The sequence below is a fragment of the Aphelocoma coerulescens genome, chromosome 8 (genome assembly GCF_041296385.1).
Source record: "Aphelocoma coerulescens isolate FSJ_1873_10779 chromosome 8, UR_Acoe_1.0, whole genome shotgun sequence".
In the NCBI taxonomy this organism is placed as follows: domain Eukaryota; kingdom Metazoa; phylum Chordata; class Aves; order Passeriformes; family Corvidae; genus Aphelocoma; species Aphelocoma coerulescens.
In genome coordinates this window covers 1785293-1806108 of record NC_091022.1, presented here as the reverse complement: position 1 = coordinate 1806108, position 20816 = coordinate 1785293, and the positions used below count along the sequence as shown (strand labels likewise).

Below are 20816 nucleotides of genomic sequence, written 5' to 3'. Positions count from 1 at the left end.
CTGATACCCCCAAAACATCCTGCACAGTGCCCTGGGCTCTGCCACTCCTACAGAGCCCAGAGGAGCAACACCAGCCGAGAGTCACTGGGGATCTCCAGGGAAGATCCCTCTGGGTCTCACCTCCACGAGTCATGGGCTGTAAGAGGGGTTTTGTTATTCCCTTCACCCCAGGTGGTTTTCCTACACGAAAAGGAATGGCTCTGTGTGGTGCCTGCAGGCCCATTCCGTGGAGAACGGGCCCCCACACCCTTACGGCTAAATCAGGATTCCTGGTCAGAACACATCACGGTTCCCTCTCCCAACACTGCACCTGCATTTCTTTCCCTTAAAATCTAGGCAGACATGGGAAAATACAGAGGGCACGGAACACCCAGCCCACACTGGCCAAAAGGAGAACACGTGGACCTGCACCATGGGAGATGCTCCCAGGTCTAGTTGAAGCTTACCAGAGATTTACACACCAGAGCCCAATAAGCCAATACCACACAGAAATAACAGCCCCAGAGCTATGTTAGCCTGACACCAACCTTCATCCAGATTCCAGCTGCCTTGGGCTACACCAAAATGTCCTTGCTGTCCTAGCTGGGGCCCCAGAGCAAGCCTCAGGGCTCGGGTTGCAGAAATGCTTATGCCAAAACCTCCTGTGCAGCCCCATCAGCCACAGGAGACAACCCCAAGCCCACTCCCCAGCCCTCCTTCCAGGCCAGTGCCGGATAAGAGGTGATGTGCCCAACGAAAACTCTTTGTGCAGAACAAGCTGTGGGTAAGAGCAGGTTGTGGCAGAGCTCTGCTGTCCCCAGACATGCTGCTTTGCTTTGCACGCTGTCTTTACCTTAAGAAACCCCAATCACTCTAATCCCTGGGAGTAACTTGCTCCACATACAGCCCAGACAGCTGCTCACTGCTTGGCATTGCCAGCCTGGCTTCAGCCCTGGCTGAGGGAGCAAGGAGGAACCAAGACCTGCAGCCAGGTGCTCCATCAGCCCTTCAGGAGCTCCTGAGCAACCAGGGCAAGCAAGCCACAGCCTCTCTGTGTGACAAACTGGCTTTCTTTGGGTTTGCCTCTCTTGCCGATCCCTTTCCTACCTCTCCAAGCAGCAGGAATTATCCAAATCACATTCCAACATCTCCATGTGTCAACACTCTCCAAGATTCAGAAGGGCAACAAAACACAGTGAGCCATAAGGAAAACACTTGCCTGGAAAACACCACACTCCAGCCAAGCCTGCCTTCACCCTCCAGGAATTAGGCCAAATTACCTGAGCTAGACCATCCTGTGTGGCCCAGGGCTGGACCACCACCCTTTTGCTTCCCTATAGTGGGTTCCAGGTTGACAGTTCCTACTGGGGCCTTAAGTAACTTCATCTGACAGGTACTGCAGCCTGGAGATTTCCCCTTTAAGGCCCTACCCAGCTATAAATATCCTTTTCTTCTTCAGGGAAAGAGCGTCGGACCCAAAGTGTATGAAGCTTCCTGACAGGCTGGGAAAAGAGAAGAGGTTTAAATGTCAGCTAAAACAATCTTCATTTTCTTTTCTAAATTTGTAAAGCTCCCCGAGTCACTGAAGTGAGGAATTTGCCTGTTTGAAGTTCAGCCTGAAAATCCTTTTGCAAAATATTTGCTGAAACACAATAATGTTGGAATTGGAGGGGATTAAAACAGCTTCGGTCCTTGCCCCATCCCCCTGAAGCCCCTCTTTAAGAGGGTTTCTGTAAAGGCAGACTTATGTCCCCATGTCTTGAAGGCACGAGACAAAGGAGAGAGGGAAGGAAATAAAAACGTAAAGCTCCTAACATCACTATTATTGAAATGCCTCATTTGACATTTTGACTGTTTCAATTAGCTAACAAGGAACGCTCCACTTAATCCACCCGCAGATACCAAAAGAAACCGAGTCTTTCCCTTCCCCCATCCCCCATCCGGCCTGGCAGCTACTTCCCAGCCTCCTGAGAAATCCCAGCCTGGGTGATGGCTCCTGCCCCGGGCAGCCAACAAGGCAGAGCATAGCCAGCCCAATGCTGGCTGACATTAGGGAGCATCCTTCCCTCAAACCCTGGGCACAGCATCAGAAAGTGCAGGGAGGAAGGAAAAGGGCACCCAAAACAACCACTGCCAGTGCCTTTCCTTACCATTTTGGGGAACACAAGGGCAATGTGGTACTGTCAGACCAACAGAGGAGCCTCTCTCCCTCATTAGGATTAATCAACAAGGAGCCTTGGCTGGTTTGAACCGCACCGAGCTGAAAAATTACCCTCAATGATTCAGTACCCGCAAGAGAGGATGAAACACTGTGAAAACATTTCCCACCTCCTGCACACGGTTCTGGGCTAATTCGATTGGGTTCCTTTTATTTCTCCAGGATTTATCCGCCGCTGTGATTTTCCACCAAGGGAGCCGAAGTGCCAGGAGCTCTCGTGTCAGCACGTGTAACAGCCAGAGCCTTCCTCCACGGAGCCTTTTACAACCTTTAAACACACACACACACTCCCCATCCCACGGGTGAGCTCCTGCCTGGGAGGGGACTCGTGGCCATTACAGGGGAGATGCTCCACACTCCATAAAGTCAGGGCGGTCGCCTTCGGCTGGGGGAGCTCTCGGGAAGATTGATTATCCTAGCAGGAGCACTTTCTTTGCTTTGGGCAGGAAAACAATTCACCCGCTCTTCCGTGGCTGGACTTTCACAGACAACTCTGCAGGCACCACCAAGAAGATTTTCTCCCACGTTTGGAGGCGGAGGAATGGACAAGGAATGATGCATACAAAGCCACACAGATGTTTGATGTCCACGGGACACCACCTCATCCAAAACACTGGGGTCCTGGAGGCAGTAGGCCCTTACAGGCCCTTACAGGCAATGCTGTCCACCTTTCTTCATATTTGAAGGGATCAAGAGACTGAAAAAAGCCCCAGTGCTGGGTTAATGGTTGGACTTGATGATCTTGGAAATCTTGTCTGGCCTTAATTATTTAAGTGGATTTAGGTGTGGAGAACTACCTGTGATGCCACCTGGTCTAACTACAAGGACTTTTGGGTCCAAACTGGAACATCTGGAATCTGGCAGGGAGGAGTAGGAGCTGCCTGACAGATTGCAGAGCAAGGTGGAGACAATGCACCAAAAGTCAGCAAAAGCCCTTTTTTGGTGTGTAAGACCCAGGTTTCTCCCTTTCTTCCCATAAAGAAGGTCTGGCACAAGTGATGGGACAAATCCTGCCCACTTTATGCCAACCATGACCTCAGCCTGTTTGTTCTGTCCCAACTGACAGCAACACCCTCCATGGGAGAAGAGCAAAATTAGGGCCATTTGGAATAGCCTGTTCCACTGCTACTTAATTAACTCCCACACCTGTGGCGAGCCTATGTTAACAAGAGATGCAATTTCCTCTGCCCATGAAAATAAACATCGCAACAGCACAAATGTTTCCAGGATCACCTCAGCAGAACCTGTCTTCCTTTTGCACAGAAACCAGCTGGCTTTCAGAGCTGTGTCAGATGCCCTCAGCTCCTGAACACCAAGCTACCTTCCATCATGGGGCTCTCCTCAGCAAAAGGCTTCTGCTGTAGTTCAGGGAAACATATGCGTGTCAGGCAGCACTTAACTGAGTGTGAGACTGTGTGCCAGGAGAACAAAGAGTTTATCCAGGTGCACAAAGGCTTTGTGGGAAACTGACCCTAATCCTCTCCTGAAATACTTTGGCTACCTTTGAGCTCCCAGCCCCAACAAAAGGCACACATGCCATCATAAATAAGACTTGTAAGAAACTCTACATCCAACCTCTGAGCAGTGCTGGAGTTACTTCAAATAATCACTCCTGCTTAGCTTCGCTTTAAACTGGTCCCAGTGCTTCCCTGCTCCAGGACCACTGGAAGGGATCACTGCCCTTCTGCTTGTTGCCAGTCTCCCAAGATCATGGATAGCCCACAACCAGCTGTCCTTGTGTCAACATCTGCTTTCTCTAAACAGTTCTTCTTCCAGAGTGCATCACCTCTTAGCACTGATTTTGTGAAGCCAAACTCGGGGTGTGACAGGGTCTGCGTGATCCCGAATTTCTCTGCGGGCTCCTTTATACCTGCTCCCACTTGACCTCATTGGTCTTCAGATACTTCAGATACTGGCCACAGTATCCCCATTATTCCTGACATGGTCTCACCATTCCAGCTGACAGCAGGGCTAACATTTCCCCCAGCAACATCTCAGTGGGGCTTCCAACAATCCCTGTTACACCAGCCTTGGCTGTGTCTTGTCACCCTGATGAATCACAGAATATTCTGAATTAGAAGGGACCCACAAGGGTCATCAAGCTCAACCCTCTGGTCCTGCACAGGACATCCCCAACAATCAAGGAGCACATCCAAATGCTCCTTGAGCTCTGGCAGCTATGGGGCTGTGATCATGGCCCTGGGGAGCCTGTTCCAGTGCCCAACCCCCTCTGGGTGAAGTACATTTTCCTACTATCCAGACTAAACTTCCCCTGGCACAGATTCATGTCATTCCCTCAGGTCCTATCACTGCCTCACCCAAGCTTTGCTCCTCTGCTTTCCCACCACAGAAATACAGCACAGAGAGCTGGAAAGGTCCTTAATTCCTGGGAAAGGCAGCTGAAGTCTCACCAACTCAGCCCAGTGCCCAGGAGCTCCCTTATCCACTAATAGAGCCATACCCTCATGGAAAAAAAGCACCACTGGGCCTGCAGAAGGGACCTGGCAACAAGTCCTCCATCCCAATCTCCCAGACAATCCATAGGCACCAAATACCTGCTGCATCCCAAGCAGGGGTGCCTCTATTAATCACAGCCCTCTGCAGTTAAAGTTATTTAATTCAGAGGTGACAGAAGCTGCTCAGCTGTTTATGTCCAAGGGTTAAACTTGCCCCAGTCGCACACTAAACACATTTTTTACAATCTGGCAGTGATCCTTGCCTATTAAGCATCTCTGGCTTCAGAGAAGAGGTATTGATTTATCTCGCTTTTATGGCTGGAGGTATTTATTCCTATTTGCTTTCTTGCTTCTTTACCCCAGCTGGGATGGGGGAACGAGGAGGAGAAAAAAAAAACATTACAAAGCTGGTGGAGCCAAGAGGTGATGACTCACAGTTTTCTGATGGAGGGCATGAAGGCTGGGACAAGGGAGGTGGGGATCAGCTCTGGGGCTACGCCAGGCTTTGTCACAGCTTTTATTTCTGCAATGAAAAGAGGAAAATCTGTGGCTGGAAGAAAAGGAAATCACATCAAACTTCAGAGGGAAGGTTCCTATCGAAGTTGTGTCCCTATAGGGTGCTTTGTGAGTTAGAGCTTGATTGATTTGTACCAGCTAAGGACCTCAGCAAATCTCTCCTATGGGAAGAATCTCAACGCTTTCCCATATCTTAAAGCCAATCTAGAAAGGAAGATAAAACCATACAGCTGCAAGAGAGAGCACGGACTAACATCCCTGATTTTAGCCCACTCCCCATTCTGCCACAGACAACCATTTCCAGGCAAGGCTCCCAGGCAGGGCCCCCACTCCAGTGTCTAACACTGTGTTTCCATCTCTTCCTGTTACAGCCGATGCTGGGATGTGGCTGGCTTTGTTCCAGAGGGGCAGTACAAACACAGACTGGCATTTGCACCCTTCCAGATGTTTCTTTGCACACAGTGAGGTGCCATGAGATGCCTGAGGATGTGAAGAAAGCAACAGGAGGACAGTTCAGACCCTCCAATAGAGCAGATGCTCTGGCTCATGGCACGACTCCCATCTCACATGCCCAGCTCGTTCTGCCTCCCAGTCGGGAGTTTGCTTCTCAGAAATGCCAAAAAGTCACTCACTATAAAAAAACCAATCACATCCCTTTGCAGCAGCCAGTGTCAATGTATCAGCCTTAAGCTCTGTCACAGAACCTTCTCACAACACAGGACCAGGAAGAAAGCATCCTGCTCTCCTGTGGCTGCCTAGACTGTTTTGGGGATGTGGTTTAGAGGTGAACACAGCAGTGCTGGGTAACCAGCCAGATCAATGATCTTAGAGGTCTTTTCCAGCCTTAACAATTCAATGATTTTGGTTGCAGGCATGTTTGAGGAGATGATGCTTTTCACTCCCACATGCAGGCAATGCAGATTCAACACAAGCCTGTGGGCTGTAGGCACCATCTTAGGATTTCTGGAAGTACAGTTCAGTCTTCGTTTCTGAAATCCCAAAGCATAGGGCTTGGGGACCGAAAGTGAGCAAAGGCCTGACTAAAACAGGGAAGGATGGGGGAAAGAAGGGGAGGAAAGAGCCAGGGGCTGTGGGGAAGAGGGCAGGAATACCTGGACAGGAGAGATGGAGCAGGTCCTGCTGCAGCAGGGAGAGCTGAAAGGCATTTGAGGGAGGTGGGAGGTGCACTTTCGAAGTTCTGGAGTAAGAAGGGTTGAGGGCTTGGAACCCCATACAGAGGAGCAGCAGCCCTGGAGCACAGAGCACTCCAAGTCACGGCCTGAAAGAATAAAAAAACAAACAAAAAGCTACAGTAAAAGACCTCTGGACACAGCACAGAGCCACTGAAAGACCCTTCTTTGCACCCCACTGAACCTGCAAAGCCCAGGATCTCCCACCAGTCCCAAAGGCTGCAAATCTCTCCTAGAAGAGCCTTGTGTGTCCTCTGACAATTTAGCCTAGCTAAATTTGAACTCCCACCCTGTTTGTTTGTCATCCCTCCCGCTTCCAAGAGGAGCCCGCGCTTCCATCCGTCAAACACAAGGTGCAGACAGAGAAGGAATGAAAGGAAGAGGTGGGCTGGTGGCAGAGAGCACGGAGCCGCCACTGAGTGCAGCCGGTTCACGCTTCATTAGCATCCTCTCTCACCAAGCTGCGAGCACAGCCTTGCAGTCTGGCTACACGCAGACAGGCAGGCAGGGAAGGAGCACATTTCCATTTGGAGCCCATCTCCCCCCTTCCCAAACCCGGCTAACCCCCGTGGAGGCTTCCTTGGGCTCAAAGGTGCACGTTTCTGCTCCAGTGTCTCCCGCACTAGTTAAATACACCTCCAGGCAAACGTCAGGAGCGAGCCCGGTTTGAAACTTACTGTGTTGTCAAGATGACAAGTGCTGTGCCAGGCTGTTAGTCTCTGCTGCCCTTCCTGGGTCTGTTCCCCCTCCCCTTCTCCTCATTAGAAGTTCCCTTGATAAACCTAGGCTGGGTATTTTTTTTTTAATCATTTAAATGTTTTCTTAACTTCAAAACATCAACAGCTGCAGGACTGAAAGAAGAAGAACGATGTTTTTACACGAATACAGACAGAGATTCAGCCTGCTACGAGACAGCAGGATGGGTTCATGGACGGGGAAGAGCCCCAGTGTATTGTACTCATGTGGCCACAAGCAGGAGCCCAGCCTGGAAGTCTCAGTTCCCCACGGGCTGCTGCTGGCTCACCCAGCCTGGCAATCCTGACGAGGGAATTGGGAGCATGTCAGCACATCCTGCAGCCTCATTTAGCTCAGCTTTCTCCATTCTCATATCTAGTATGATCTTCAAAGCCGCCGGTTTCTGTCCTCCACACAACAGCCTCCACAGCCCCAACCCATGTTCATGTGAGGCTGGCACCAAGGATGGACCCAGAGTCTGGATGATGCCCATAAGCATAACAGCACAAAGCAAAAAGTCCTGAGGAAGAAGCCCACAAGCCAGGCAGGAGCAGAGACTGACAGACAGACATCTGGAAGCCCAAAACACAGGCTCAGTCACTACTGATGCCAGCATGAGACTGCAGTAGCCCACAGGACAATTTGTCTCGTGCTCAATGCCTTTGCCTTCAGTAAATTCTGCCCCTCCCCACGTGGCAGCCTCGGGGCGAGGGGCCAGGCCCTCACCCCCTTCCTCCAGCACCCTCGCAGGGAGAGGCACTGAGGATTGACTGTTCTTGGTTCTCTGCAGGACAGACAGCAGGGGAGGGTCGTTAGTTTGGCTTTCTCCTTCCTGGCCTACTTCTCAGTCTCTGTGTCTCCATGTCCTTGGACTTCTGCTCTTGATTACTGGATCTTTTAATCTTATTCGTTAAGAGTTTGAGAAGCACAAAAAAGCTCCCCTTGAAAACAAGGTGAAGCACTGAACCTTCCTACAGGCCTCTTCTATTACACTCACCTGCCTGAGTTCCTCACAGCAATAAAAGAACTCCTTTTCCCTGTTAGCTGGGCTGGAAAGCATCTTCACTAGCAGCCCAACTCCTGGAAGAGCTTGCTTTAAGTCTTGGCCAAGCCATTGAACCAAAGCAGCTTGAGATGGAAGATGAATTATACATTCTCCTCTTGCCTTCTTTGACTCCAGCGGCTCTCACAGCATCTCCAAGCAGCAGCAAGTCCTGCAGCTGGGGCTAAGTGGCCAGAAGAGTCTCCCAACCTCACCTGGGCTCTTCCCGTGGGGTTCTCCAGGGCTGGCTCCCACCCCTTCCACGAGCACACACAGCATCTGGCACTGGGTCTCCAGCCTGAGCAGGGGCTTCTTGGTACCACTGACAAATAAATAACCATGATTAGCTCCTCTAAATGAGCATTCCCATCTTCTAAAAAACATCGTAAAAAAGGAGAAATGAGCCTTAATTCACTTTTATTGTCACAACTGACATGTTGCAAGATCTTAATTGGACTGAAAAGAGTTTCCAGTAAGGAGATGCTGTTTAACTAACTCATTAGCAGCAGCCTGACAGAGAAGGATGCTCCAGCTTTAGGAAAGGGAAAAGAAAAAACAGATCCCACTGATTCTCCACCTGCCCATGCCCCCAGACAGCCCCAGGAAGGAACACAGTGAAGAGCCTCTTCTTTACCTCAGGCACACAGCAGTGTGCAGCACACACCCATTCAAACATCTGCCCTGTGTTTCCTTCCCCCAATCAAGAATGACCCCAGAAAGGGACCTGTGGGCAGCTGCCCTCAAATTGAAATATTTGAGTCCTTCATTCCTATGCACTAACTCCAGGATATTCAAAAGTTCCTGAGCAACAAGGGCTTCACCTCTTCTCCAGCGCTGTTTCCACCCTGGGGCTCTCACAAGGTCTTGGGAAGCAAGGCAAGGAGTGTTCCTCATCTGTCTAGTTCCTAGTTCCTCATCTGTCTCCCAACAAGCAGTGGGACTGCTTTGCCTCACCGACAGAAGAAATATATTAACCCAGAGACTGATAAAACATCACCCCAACAAGGCAAACTTTCCAGCAAATTCTGAACCCCAGGGACAGGAATGGAAAACGCCGTGCAGGTGTCACAGCCAGCCCAGCATCAGCTGCACCCCGGCACCTCTGGCTCGGACAGACAGACAGCTCTGTGCCAGATGTTCCACCCAGCAGATCTGGAGCAGTGCCTGGCTGGTTTACTCCAGCTCTCTCTGTCCCAATGCAGATAAATTTAGTTTTCTGCTCTCGCTGCCTGGGGAAGAGTAGGGAGGGGGAGCTGACATCTTTCAAACGAGACCTTAAAAATAAGCTGTCTGCATGTCTGGACGTTGAAGAATCCCAGGCAGAGCTTTGCCTGGGCAGAAGAGCTCGTTCCAGCACCCTAACCAGGCTGCACCCTAACCAGGCTGCTACCCAGCCAGAAACAGCTGCAAGCATGACTGGCATTTCTTGCTGTGCCCAGGGTGCTCTGGGGGTGCCACCATGCTGTGTGCCACGTACACATGCAGTGACAGCCCCTGCTCTTCATTTCTTCAGCTCTTCGCAGAGATCTGGAGGACAGGAACCAGAGCAGAATCAGGAATAAGAGTCCAGACTGCCTATTTTCCACAACTGACACCCACTCCAGTCACTAGCCCAGCTTCCCTCCCAGAGACACTTGCTTTCCCTGGGGCTGAAAGCTGCTCTGTAAAGGCAAGTAAGTATTTGAAAAGAAAATAACAGCATGAATAAAACCATGTGTTTGTACAAGAAAGCTTTTGCTCTGATCTTTAGTGCTGCAGTATGTTTTGACCTACTATTGCAAGACTCAGCTACATCTTCCCTCCTTCCAAATGTGACAGAAGGCGAAAAGGAAGCCACGGCTGATACCGCAGAGCCCTGTGCTGGGATTCCAGCTGAGAAACAGCCTCGGCAGAGCTGCCCACACAGGCACACAGATCAATCCCCACGCCCTCTGCTCCCCTGTCACCTGCAGGAGGAAGTGCACGGGTACATACACAAATACACACACACAAAGGCCTGAGTCTCGGCTCAGACACTCGGTGAAAAACCAGTAGCCCCCACTACAAGGAGAAACACACCCACAAGATGATATGCTTCCTAATGAGGGCTGGCATTTACTAGCTACCACAAGAATCCTGCATTACCCAGAATAAAACCTACAGACAGAACCACCCCTGCTTGGGCCGGTAGCAATAGACCTCACACCCACCCAACACTTACGAGGAGCTGAGGTTTGCCAGTGGCATCTGCTGTTGTGTGGCATTCAAGGGGAGGATCAATGACTCCAAGTGGCCTTTGCTGTAGAGCCTCTCTCTAGGCTGTCTGGCTACTATACAGCCCTGCTGGCTATCAGTTCTGTGTTGAGACAGAGGAAAAAGGGGCTCTAAGCACCAATATCAGAGGCTCGCAGAATGACGAAGATCCCAAAAAGCACTAACAAACTCCTGGGATCTCACCCAGGACAGGATTAAAACTCCAAGGTTTGTTCCAGAGAGCTTGAGCACCAACTCGTCCTCAGCACAGGCAAGCTCTGAACCACACACAGTCCGAGTGCATTTTTGCAGTGGACTCCAAACCCTCACTGGACATGCCTCATCTGATTTACTGCTGCTGCCATGGAAGGTGGATTTATTCCCAAATTTAGCAGCTGCCAAATCATTGTGACAGTGCTCACATGGGGATCTGCCACAAGCTTTTGTTAAGCCAGGGCAGGACTTGCAGGCTGAACAGCCCTTCCCTCAAGCGAGTGGCCTCGCTCCATCACAGTGTGGGTTGCTCATTAGGTATCTCAGTCTTGCCTAAATCCATTGGTGATCCTCTTTGGAGCTGGTCCCTCACCTTTCAAAGATGACACAGTGACAGAAGACAAGGAGCTGACATGGAAAAGAAGACTTCTAAACTTCAACCCCAGCTTGGCATGCAGGGCACATGGCAGCAGGTTTATTTTTCCAGCAAGCAAGTTTCCTTTCTTCCAATCAACTCTGAGGCAATAAGAAGTGGGTTTCAACAGGGCATAAATCTGCCAGCAGCACATCGAGGCTTCAGAATAGCAAGGGCACAGACAATTGTCCAGCAGAAAAGAAAAAAAAGGGTCAGAGCAGTAATTCTTCCAGTATTTGTTCCACAAACAGAGAGGGTTTACACAGCTTTTCTGGGCAATTATAGGGCAGGAAATAAATCTCAACAGAAACTCATCTTCTTCCTCCTCTTTTTGCAGTCAAATCTCTTTGCCTCCCGCCCCTAGCACTGTCCCCAAAATGCTTTGCAACAAGATGTCACTAACACAACCCAAGGCTGAGCCCCAAGAGCCGGTGGAGAAGTGTATTAAATTTAATAGCATTGCTCCAGGTAATCTATGGCCACTTATAATCAATTGTCCATGCCCGCTGCAGCATGACTGGAGCCATTTTCCCAGGCTGCAGGTGCAGGACCGGCGGAGAAAGCTCCTGTGTAGGCTGGAGCTGGGAGCGAGCTGTCACACGGCCTTGAGAGGCTGAGAGACAGCCAGGCAGCTCACCTGTGCTGCCACACTCCTGGAAAGCCAGGCTCCAAGGTCGCCTGGGGGATTGGAAAGCCCAGGCACGAGCACGCCAGCCCCAAAGAGACTATTATCTGTGCTGGGGGAAAAACAAGGAGGAACCAGTCTCTCTCCTTTGGCATCAACTCAAGGAGGCAAGAAAAGGATCACTGTCTGTTTTATGCAGAGGGAAACGATGCACAGGGAGATAGGAATGATTTCTCCTCTGCTGTGGCAGAGCTGGGAAACAATTGGCATCTCCTGCAGCCCCTGAAATCCAGCACCCCTTCTGTACTTTGCAGAACCAGCATCATTCCTGGTCAGGAGCATCTCCAGGCTCCTCCACAGTGCTGAGGGGGGAGTATGAGCAGCCCTGGGCAAGGGGCGAGGCAGGGAGAGCCAGGCCAGGCAGGCAGAGGGGAGAGGGAGGGGATGAAGGACAAGAGGAGAGCTTCAGGAGCAGAGCTTGCTCCTCCAATCCTTCCATACAGGAAGGAAATGCTGTCACACCCATCTCATCACTTCCCTTAGTGGAAGTGGTAGGAATTAGCTGAAGAGGAGACTGCACCATATCCCAGGTCAGCTGTTGTCACCACACTAGCCAAGTTCAAGCAAGATCTGGGTCCAGCCTCTATTTCTGGTTCACAGAGTAAACCTAATTCTCCCAAGATGAGGGTACACTTAGATTCATAAAACCCCAAGGAGCCACAACATGTACAAACAGCCCAGACCTTTGCTGAATATGGCACTTGCCTTCCACGCTGCTCAGCTCTCCGGGGACCTCGGCAAGGGGCTGAGTTTTGTTGCCAGCTTCCAGGAGGCTGTAAGAGGGAAGAGTTACAGGACCCCAGTCTATATGTGCTGCATTTCACAGCACCCGGGGCAGGAACACATCCCTGGCTTTCTAGGTCTTCCTCTCCTCTTCTTCACCACAAATGGGTTGAGTCCATGATAAAATGTGGTCAGAAGCCAAGTGAGATTGGCACCAAGCTTGAAGCAAAGCTATCAAGTGCAGCCAGTGAGGGACAGCAGCCTTCAGGCTCCCTCCATCTTTCTCCCTTGACACTTCCATAGACAAAGAAAATACCTGTCACGCTGGCATCCAGCAGAGAAGATAAACACAGGCACAGCCTCTGAGGTGTGGTCTCCATCCAGCAGAAGCCCTGGGGAAGGAGAAGGGTACTGAGCCCAGCATCCCCATCACTCAGGCACTGAGCAGAGCCAGGTGCAGGGAGGACGTGGCAGCAAGTGACAGCTACAAGTGTGCAGGAGCAATTACGGTCCTCTCTCCAGCAACACTGCCCTTCCCTAAGCTCCCAGCTCTCCCCCAGCCAAAGACAAGGCCCTAGTTCCACGGAGGCAGACTCCACATGCATTGGGAAGAGCAGAACCCCTGTCTGCATCCTCAAGCACACGGGGGAAACGCCTGAGCTTTGTCACAGCAAAGGACACCCACCACCTTCAAAAGCCCTGCTACCTCCTTGACCAACAGGCAATTGTCCGAGCACTCAGTCCTGAGCCAATTTCATCATGTGGAGGGGAAGGACAGCCAGAAAACTACCGTCCAGCCTGCTAAAACCGCTGGTCCCCCGAGGTCACAAGATTCAAGCCACTTTCACTGAGGAAGCGATAAGAGGCAGCGGGGGGCTAAGCTGTCCACTTCAGCCCGGCGTTAATCGCGGAGCTTCTCCAGAGCCTGGCACGAAAGGGATCCATGGAGCTCGTCCGGGAAGCGGCTGCTGGGCTCCAGAACAGAAACACTGCCATCTAGAGGCCCACTGCCTTTCCTGGGAAAGGGGCTGGGAAAACCTGGGAGGAATTTCCATGCTGCCCAGGCACCCGTGGGGAAGAGAGCTGTCAGAAGGGACAGGCGACCTGAGGTTTGGGCCAGACTCCAGGAGATTTCAGTCATCATTGCTCAGAGAGCTTTAAGGAATGTTCCAACCCTTGGGTCTTTCTTTTCTCCTTGGGAGAACTCGGTCAGAGCTAACGATTGTCCCTTCTGCTGTGGGGTGTTTGAAAGCTTGGAGAGATGTGAGCTGGGGAAGCTTCTCTACACCTTGGGCAGACCATGCTGAGGGGACTGAACGGTCCTGTGGACAGACACCAGCACGGCACCACTGCAGTGCCCGTGAAATGGAAATAGCTGTGAAAGCACCTGGCTCAGCCGTGGAGCTCAAACTCTTTCTGCACACAAGAAAAGTGCCAACCACCCAAATTCCTCTGTAAATGTAGGCTCAGATCCCAGCAGACACCACTTCAAATCAGGCCCACACTCCACAGCAGAGACATTCTCCATAACACTTTTTGGCCCACGCTCCTCTCCGAGTCAACAGCCCCTCCCTGCTGCCTCTATCCCCCAAGACCAGAGTGGCACATCACCAGCACCTCCTCGTCAGCAGAGGGAGGCAGGTCCTCCACAGACCAACACGGCTCAGGCAATGAATGCATGGGACACTTCCAGGGCTGCCCACAGTGTCCTGCACTGGTGCATTCAGTGCTGCAGAAACCACACCTATCCCAAAGCACCAGGAAAGGGGAGAGCACAGCAGCCTCCACCCTTTGCAGTGGGCCAAGCACCAGCAGCCAAGGCCCAGCATTGCTCCTGTGGCTGAGACGGTGGCCTCCATAGCAGGGGAAAGCGGGACGAGAAGCTGGGTAGATCACAGAGGAGAGGATGAGCCAGAGAATTCAGCTGAATTTACCTACCATCCTTATGGTAGGTAAAATAAGGCTGGCCCACTGAAGTCACTGGTGTAGACTGGATTGTACCAGCAGAGAACAGGAGCTGGAGAAGGCAGCCTCCAAGCTGAAGAAACCTCTCAGCCCTACAGAGCAGCCGGCAAGCAAGATGCAGATGTCTAGCGCTTCACTTCACCCTCCAAGATGCCCAGCAACAGCACTACACAGTCACTGTCACACCCAGAGAGCAGCCTGGACCCCCTAACTCTGCCCCACGGTGAGTGCAGACCCTATTGCCATCCACTGCCACAGTGGTGGGACATGCCAGTGCTCCTTCCACCTCTGCAAGCTCACCTGGGAGCGTCAAGCACATCCTCAAATCCAGACCAGTGCTTAGTCGGAAAGCTTTTGTCAGCAAAGATTAATTTCTGTGGTTTGCAGGTTTCTACCTGAGCTACCTCAGAGCTTGAGCTCTCTGGGGAGGAAAAGAAAAGATAATAAAATCCCCTGAATGTGTGATCAGAAAGGAAGCCTGATCAGGTGTCCTGCAGTCCTCTCACGTTTTTAAACGGGTGAATCACTGGAACTACTAAAGAAAAGAAAAATCACCTAGCCTGAGCCCTGGAAATCTCATCTGGGAAGGTGAGAAACTAGAAAAACACACTTGAGGCACAGGTTTTGAAAAGAAACCACTCCTCAGTCTTAATTAGGGCTTGCCCAGAGGAGGCAGCCATTAAGGTGCTTGCACAGGGAGCTGTGGTTAGTGTCCACTAATGGATAAGTAAGAAGACACCCCAGGATTTAAGCTACCAGTGCCTCCGAGGACCAATGGAGGGGAGGCTTCTTGGCAGCTCTCTCTTCCTCTCCTCCACGGTCAGCGGGCTGGTGATGGATGTCTGAGTGCCAGCCCTCCTCTCCCACAGCACATCATTTGATTTGCCGCAGACGCGGGGCTGGAGGTCCCCGGCAGCGCTCTGCGTGCCAGGAGAGGTCACCGGCTCTTTGAATAACATCTTCTTAGAGTGCCAAGAAGTGACATCAAGCTTTGCCCCCTGCCACCCCCCTGGCATCACAGGGATGCTATTCAGAGTAGGGGTGAGAGGAGGCGCGTTCCCCGGCGTCTCTGCTGCCCGTGCGTGATTTATACCGGCTGTGCCAGACGGACAGGCCCAGACGGGGGACCGAGATGGATGGGGATACTGCTCTGCTCCACGCCAGCCCACGACTTCCTCCATGTCCCCTCCACAGAGGGCTTGCCCAGGGTAGATTAGTGTTTGCATGCAGGTGTATGATGGGAGAGCAGCTCCTGGGATGTCACTCTGCAAGGGACCATGTTGGACAGCCCAAAATGCTCAAAAGATCCTCTGCTGAGGTCCTGAGACAACATGTGAGGCAGCAACATGCTGACACAAGAGACACAGATCACATAAAAGGCACTTGCATTCTTATATTCCTTTCCCAAACTTCCCTCTCCACCCCAGCACAGGCTTGCAAGCCTGCCTTCTGCTCTCTGACCCTGCTTTGACAGGCACAGCTGGTCCACAGACCAGCAGGTCAGACAAACAAGAGGTGGCATGTGGCTCACAGAGCCAGATAGGAGCAGCTGAAAGACATACGAGACAGACCCAACCACAGAGGGAGTCAGCACTGTGAGTGAGGACCCCTGACCCCAAGTCTTGATTGTGAAGCTCCTCTTCTCCCAGCATTTGCAGCTTCAAGTTGCTAAATGGCCTTACTTTAAAACAAACCTGAACATCTCCTAACAGGATAGAGGCTACAGGTGTGTATTCTCCTCATTCTCCAAAATCCACCTTTACTGCTGCTCTCTGGCCCAGACATGAACACTCGTGAGCAGCCACCTACAAACATCACAGACCTCTCTGGAGCCATTTGATATTTATTGTGGCATCTCTGCTGACCTCTCCAACCAGCAGGATGATGCAGGACTTGAGGGCATCACTGCGAAGCTCTCAGCCTGAAATTACAAACATTGTCCCACCACTGGGTCACTCACCACAAGATCTTCCACCACTGCAGCCGCTGGGACCCTCAGCAATTTTCAGATGCAAAGTCAGCATTCAGACAGGGCTGCTGCTGCTGCTCTCCCAGCCATCAGCTGGAGATTTAAAAACCACACTCTAGACAGGGAAGCTCCAGGGTGGGTGGCAAGGGGGGAAAATGTTCATTTGGCCTTGGTAGAACAGCACGGCAGCACCAGCAAACCCTCGGCTTTGAGGGCAGAGGAAAGCACTGGCAGCTACAAATTACTAATCAATGTCGAGTAACAACAACAGCAGCTAATAAGGAAGGGCTGATCAGCTTACCATGGCAGTAATTATTCCTGACACCAGCCCTCAGAAGGAGCATCCAGGCTTAGCACGCTGTCTACCATGATGATAACCCAAGATAACTAGAGAAATTTTGTGCTGGAGAAAGGGAGGGGGAAGAGAAAAAACCCTCAGCAATTAGCAAGACTTGTGGTGCTAATTACACTGTGAATGGTGTGCAGGCTTTGTCAGAGCACACTTGAGCCTTCCAGGTGATGCTAGGGAGGGATGAAGTGGCAGCACACCTTTCTACGTGACAAACAATTCTGGCACCTGGTTATTTTTGAGAACAGCACAACTCTCTGCTGCTGACACCGAAGCTGGCACACATCCTTTGCCATCATTGCCTGAGGAAAAGCCTCTCATCTCCATAGTGTAGTGCAGCTCCAGTTCAGCTTCACATCACTAGGTGGTACTGAGCCCACTTAACCTGGGTACAGGACCAATTCAGGATGAGATACAGCCAGCACAAGAATAGAAATCTTAATTAACCAACATGTCTGAGCCGTGTATGTTCAAAGCATGCTGCATTCACCCACAGCTGCTCAGGATCCCGTGGTGACGATGCTCTGCAGTGCTGCAGCAGCCCAGGCACAAAGGTCCCCATCACTTCCAGTGCAGCCACCGGCCCTCCCACTGAAGAGAAGTTTCCATCAACATCCCTTCACCAGCACAGGAAGAGTTACTGCACCCAGCAGGGGTAGCAGAGTGAACGTGTGAACACGTGTGTGCTTCCCCCATGCGCTTCTTACTGATAGATCAGGTGAGAAGAAAATCTAACAGCCCCTGAGGCTCTCGATGGCACACTCTCCTCACCCACCTCTCTCCCAGGCAGGTGTAATTAAAGGCACCGTTTTCTTGCACCCTTCATTCAAGGGGGCTGACAAACGGCTCTCTGAGCAATGGTGTGTGTTTTATGGACGTGAGCTTCTCGGAAGGGCAGCTGCTCTGGGATGCGGGTCACCGCCATTGCCGGCTCACGGCATCGCGAGTTCTGCGAGCCCAGAGACGAATGAAGAGCTTGCAGCACTCCTCCACACAGAGCAGTGCAGTCACGAGGGTCACCGGAGCCTGTTCAGACCTTATCCTCTCCAACTCCTCCCTCTCCTCCAAGACTCACAGGCTTTGGCACCTTATGCAGGATGGGGACTTCACCTTGGCCCTGAGGTCTTTGCAGAAAGCCAGCCCCCTGTCAGGAACACAAACCAGTCTGGCAAGATCCAGCAATTCAAGAGACAGAGAAGGTGCCCATAAGCACTGGGTTTCTGGCCCACACATTTGCCAGCACTTCCCATAGGTGAGTCCTACTCCTCTCCCTCCCTTCAAGGGTGTTCTATGTCAGCCCACCCTTCCCATCCCACACAGAGCTGTCAAAGCCCACAATCCTAATATAGGGCAGCATCAGGGGGACATGGCTACTAGCCCTTGCACAAACAAAATCCTATTACAACAGAGATTCTGATTCCAGCCTTTATTTACAGAAATTATTACTACAAAGGACCCTGAGGGAAATCACAGTTCTATGCTGCATACACTGAATTCATCACTGCTAGGTAAGAAGCCCCACAGTGTTTTGAGACACGCCGAGATGCAAATAACATCTGAGTTTTATGTCGTGGAGTGGGAGACAAAAGGGAAAAAAAACAACCACAGCCTAAGCCATCACAGGAAGAGGAAAAGGGAATGGCATGACTGTTTCTTTTGTCCAGCCCAAGGCAATTGTTATCCACAAGGTGCACTAAATCCTTTGTGCCGCTCGATTAAATTTACAGCTGACCTAAGCACAGATTGCTGTTCTGCCAAAAAAGAGCAGTCCAGACTCAGAGCTGTCCACAGGGTGAAGGGCCATGGCCCTGTGCAGACATGTGGGCAAGGTAGGGAAAGAGGAAGGAGATGCTTGCTGCAGGGCTGGAACAGTTTGGAATTGCTGCCATGTGCAGTATCATGAGCCGTGCCAGCACTGACACCAAATCCTGTGCTGGAACATCTACTTTCAGGTGAGAGAATACAGATGAGGAAGGGGAGCAAACCCCCACTACATCCTCCTGAGATGCCACATTCGGACAAGCAGGGAAAACCAAGGCATCAAGCACCTGGGGCACCCTCCCATCTGCAACTCCTGCATAGCCCAGTGATGCTCAAACACCAACACAGTCCAGCAGTCAGAGAATTCCCCTGTCACAAACCTTGACTGGCTGATAGGAGAAAAGAAGGAAAAGGATTGTGATGTCCAACAGGGAACAGACAGATCTTCCTGGGGCAGATCAACCTCTCATGCACACTGGTCAGGCATACTGGAAAGAAGGAGGAAGAAGAAGCAAAGGCATCTGACCTTACACAAATCTACAGGAGCTGCTCCTAAAATTTGCCAGTGCAAAGCAAGCAAGGTATCAGAGAAGGGGAGGTGAGGTCTCTGACGCTGCAGTGTGGGTTCCATAGCACTGTAAGGGTTATAAATCAGAGGGCTGACACCAGACTGACTGCATGGATCACACCAGGCACCATCAGAATCACACACGCCCATCACAGAGAGACCTCCAGCAGAAGGGTCTCCCTCACACTGCTGGTTGTAATAACAACCCATTATGACTTTGCTGTACAAAGCCAGGAATGCTGACTTTAATGCCAGGCCAAGGATGCTCTCACTACCTGATCTGCACACATTTCCAAGTGATGTTTCTTCAGCTGTTCCCATCCACCTAGAAATTATTAATCCCATTTGCTTGAAAGTATCTCCCCAGGGTGAAGCTCCCATGTCTCAACATTATCAGAGGAAAGCAAATCCTGACAACAAGAGGAAGGTCCCATCAGTTGACACTAATGGGTGAACATGACAGTTCTCCAGGAGGGACTCAGGAGAAATGGTGTTGCTCCGGGACAGCCCAGGTAGGACGGGAACATCACAGAGGGAACATCAGCACAGGGTGCAAGCTCAAAGGCTGAACCAGACTTCCAGAAATGGAGGCCAGAACCAAACCATTCCTTCTTTGTGTCCTCAATCAACTCATCTCTCCTGCTGCTGTCTCCACCAGAAAGGGAGGCCGTGGTCTTCCTCACATCTATGGACCACAGCCAAGGCAGCAGCCCGGACAAGGCAGGGTAACATGAGGGTTGGCCCCTGCAAAGCTGTTCATCAGTATTTCAAGGTGAATCTGACAACACAGCTGGTTACCTAAGTGTTAAGAACGTGCTTCGCTCCAGCCTTTCATCTCGAGCAACACACAGCGCCAAAGGGCAGCTTGCCAAAAGCAAAAATCACATGCAGGACGAAAAGCATCACCCCTGGGAAATCTGCATCCAAGGAAGGCTGGAAACCTCCCCCCCAAATCTGACAGAATTCGAATCCCTCCCCTGCTGAGACAGTCTCTTTCAATTTCTTCAGTGGATGTATTTCACGCCTCACCTGCAGAGCGACTGTTTCCTGGAGAAGGAGGAACCATGGAGAAGTTTGAGCACGGCACAAAGCCAAACCTGGATCGTGTGCCTTTTTTTTTTTTTACCCTTTCACCCCCCACTGAGGTGTGTTAGTAGTGAGATTTCTGAGAGCCCAGCAGTATTGTCAGTGCCCGAGCCCCCTGCCAGCAGCCCTGAGCTGGCAGGAACAATAGAGCCTCTTCGGGAACCTTTCCCGCTTGCTCTCTCCTCACAGCACAATCGGAGGCTAAACTCACACTCCAGCAACAGCGCTGTGGATGAGTCATCCTGGCTGCTGTCAGCCGGAATGACTAAGGATGAAATGGCATCGCTTATCAGCAATGAGGTGGCTGCAGGACCACTGAGACAGCCACAGACTGGGACTAGGAAACAGCCCAAAGCAGGGACTTTCTCAAAAGACCCAACCTTTTGTCCAACTCCTACACAAGCTCAGCATTGCTTCAAAGCCTAAAACCGACTTAAACTTAGCTGCTTGCAGGGACAGCAACTGGCTCTTGCACATGCCTATGGAAGATAAAACTTTGAGGGGCTCAATGACAATTTTAGCACCAAATTGTGTCAAGTTTTTAATGTTTTCAAGTTGGGAGTCCAGCAGGGTCAACAGAAGTGTGCTCACAGATCATAATGGCTCTGACTAATCACAGCCAGCTCTTGGCTGGCTGCCTGGTAAAAACCTGGATTACTCCAATGGGAAGTTGATCCTGATTTAAACTCAGGGCCACATTTTACAGCTTCACAT

At 51.3% G+C, this 20816-nt stretch overlaps 1 protein-coding gene across 1 annotated transcript in view; it reads right to left on the bottom strand.

Moving 5' to 3' along the window:
• SEC16B (SEC16 homolog B, endoplasmic reticulum export factor) overlaps positions 1-20816 on the bottom strand; it is a 116787-nt gene that overhangs the window by 46576 nt on the left and 49395 nt on the right. Inside the window, 2 exon segments of the mRNA XM_069022672.1 lie at positions 6282-6448; positions 8352-8458. The gene's annotated coding sequence lies outside the window, so the exon portion shown is untranslated.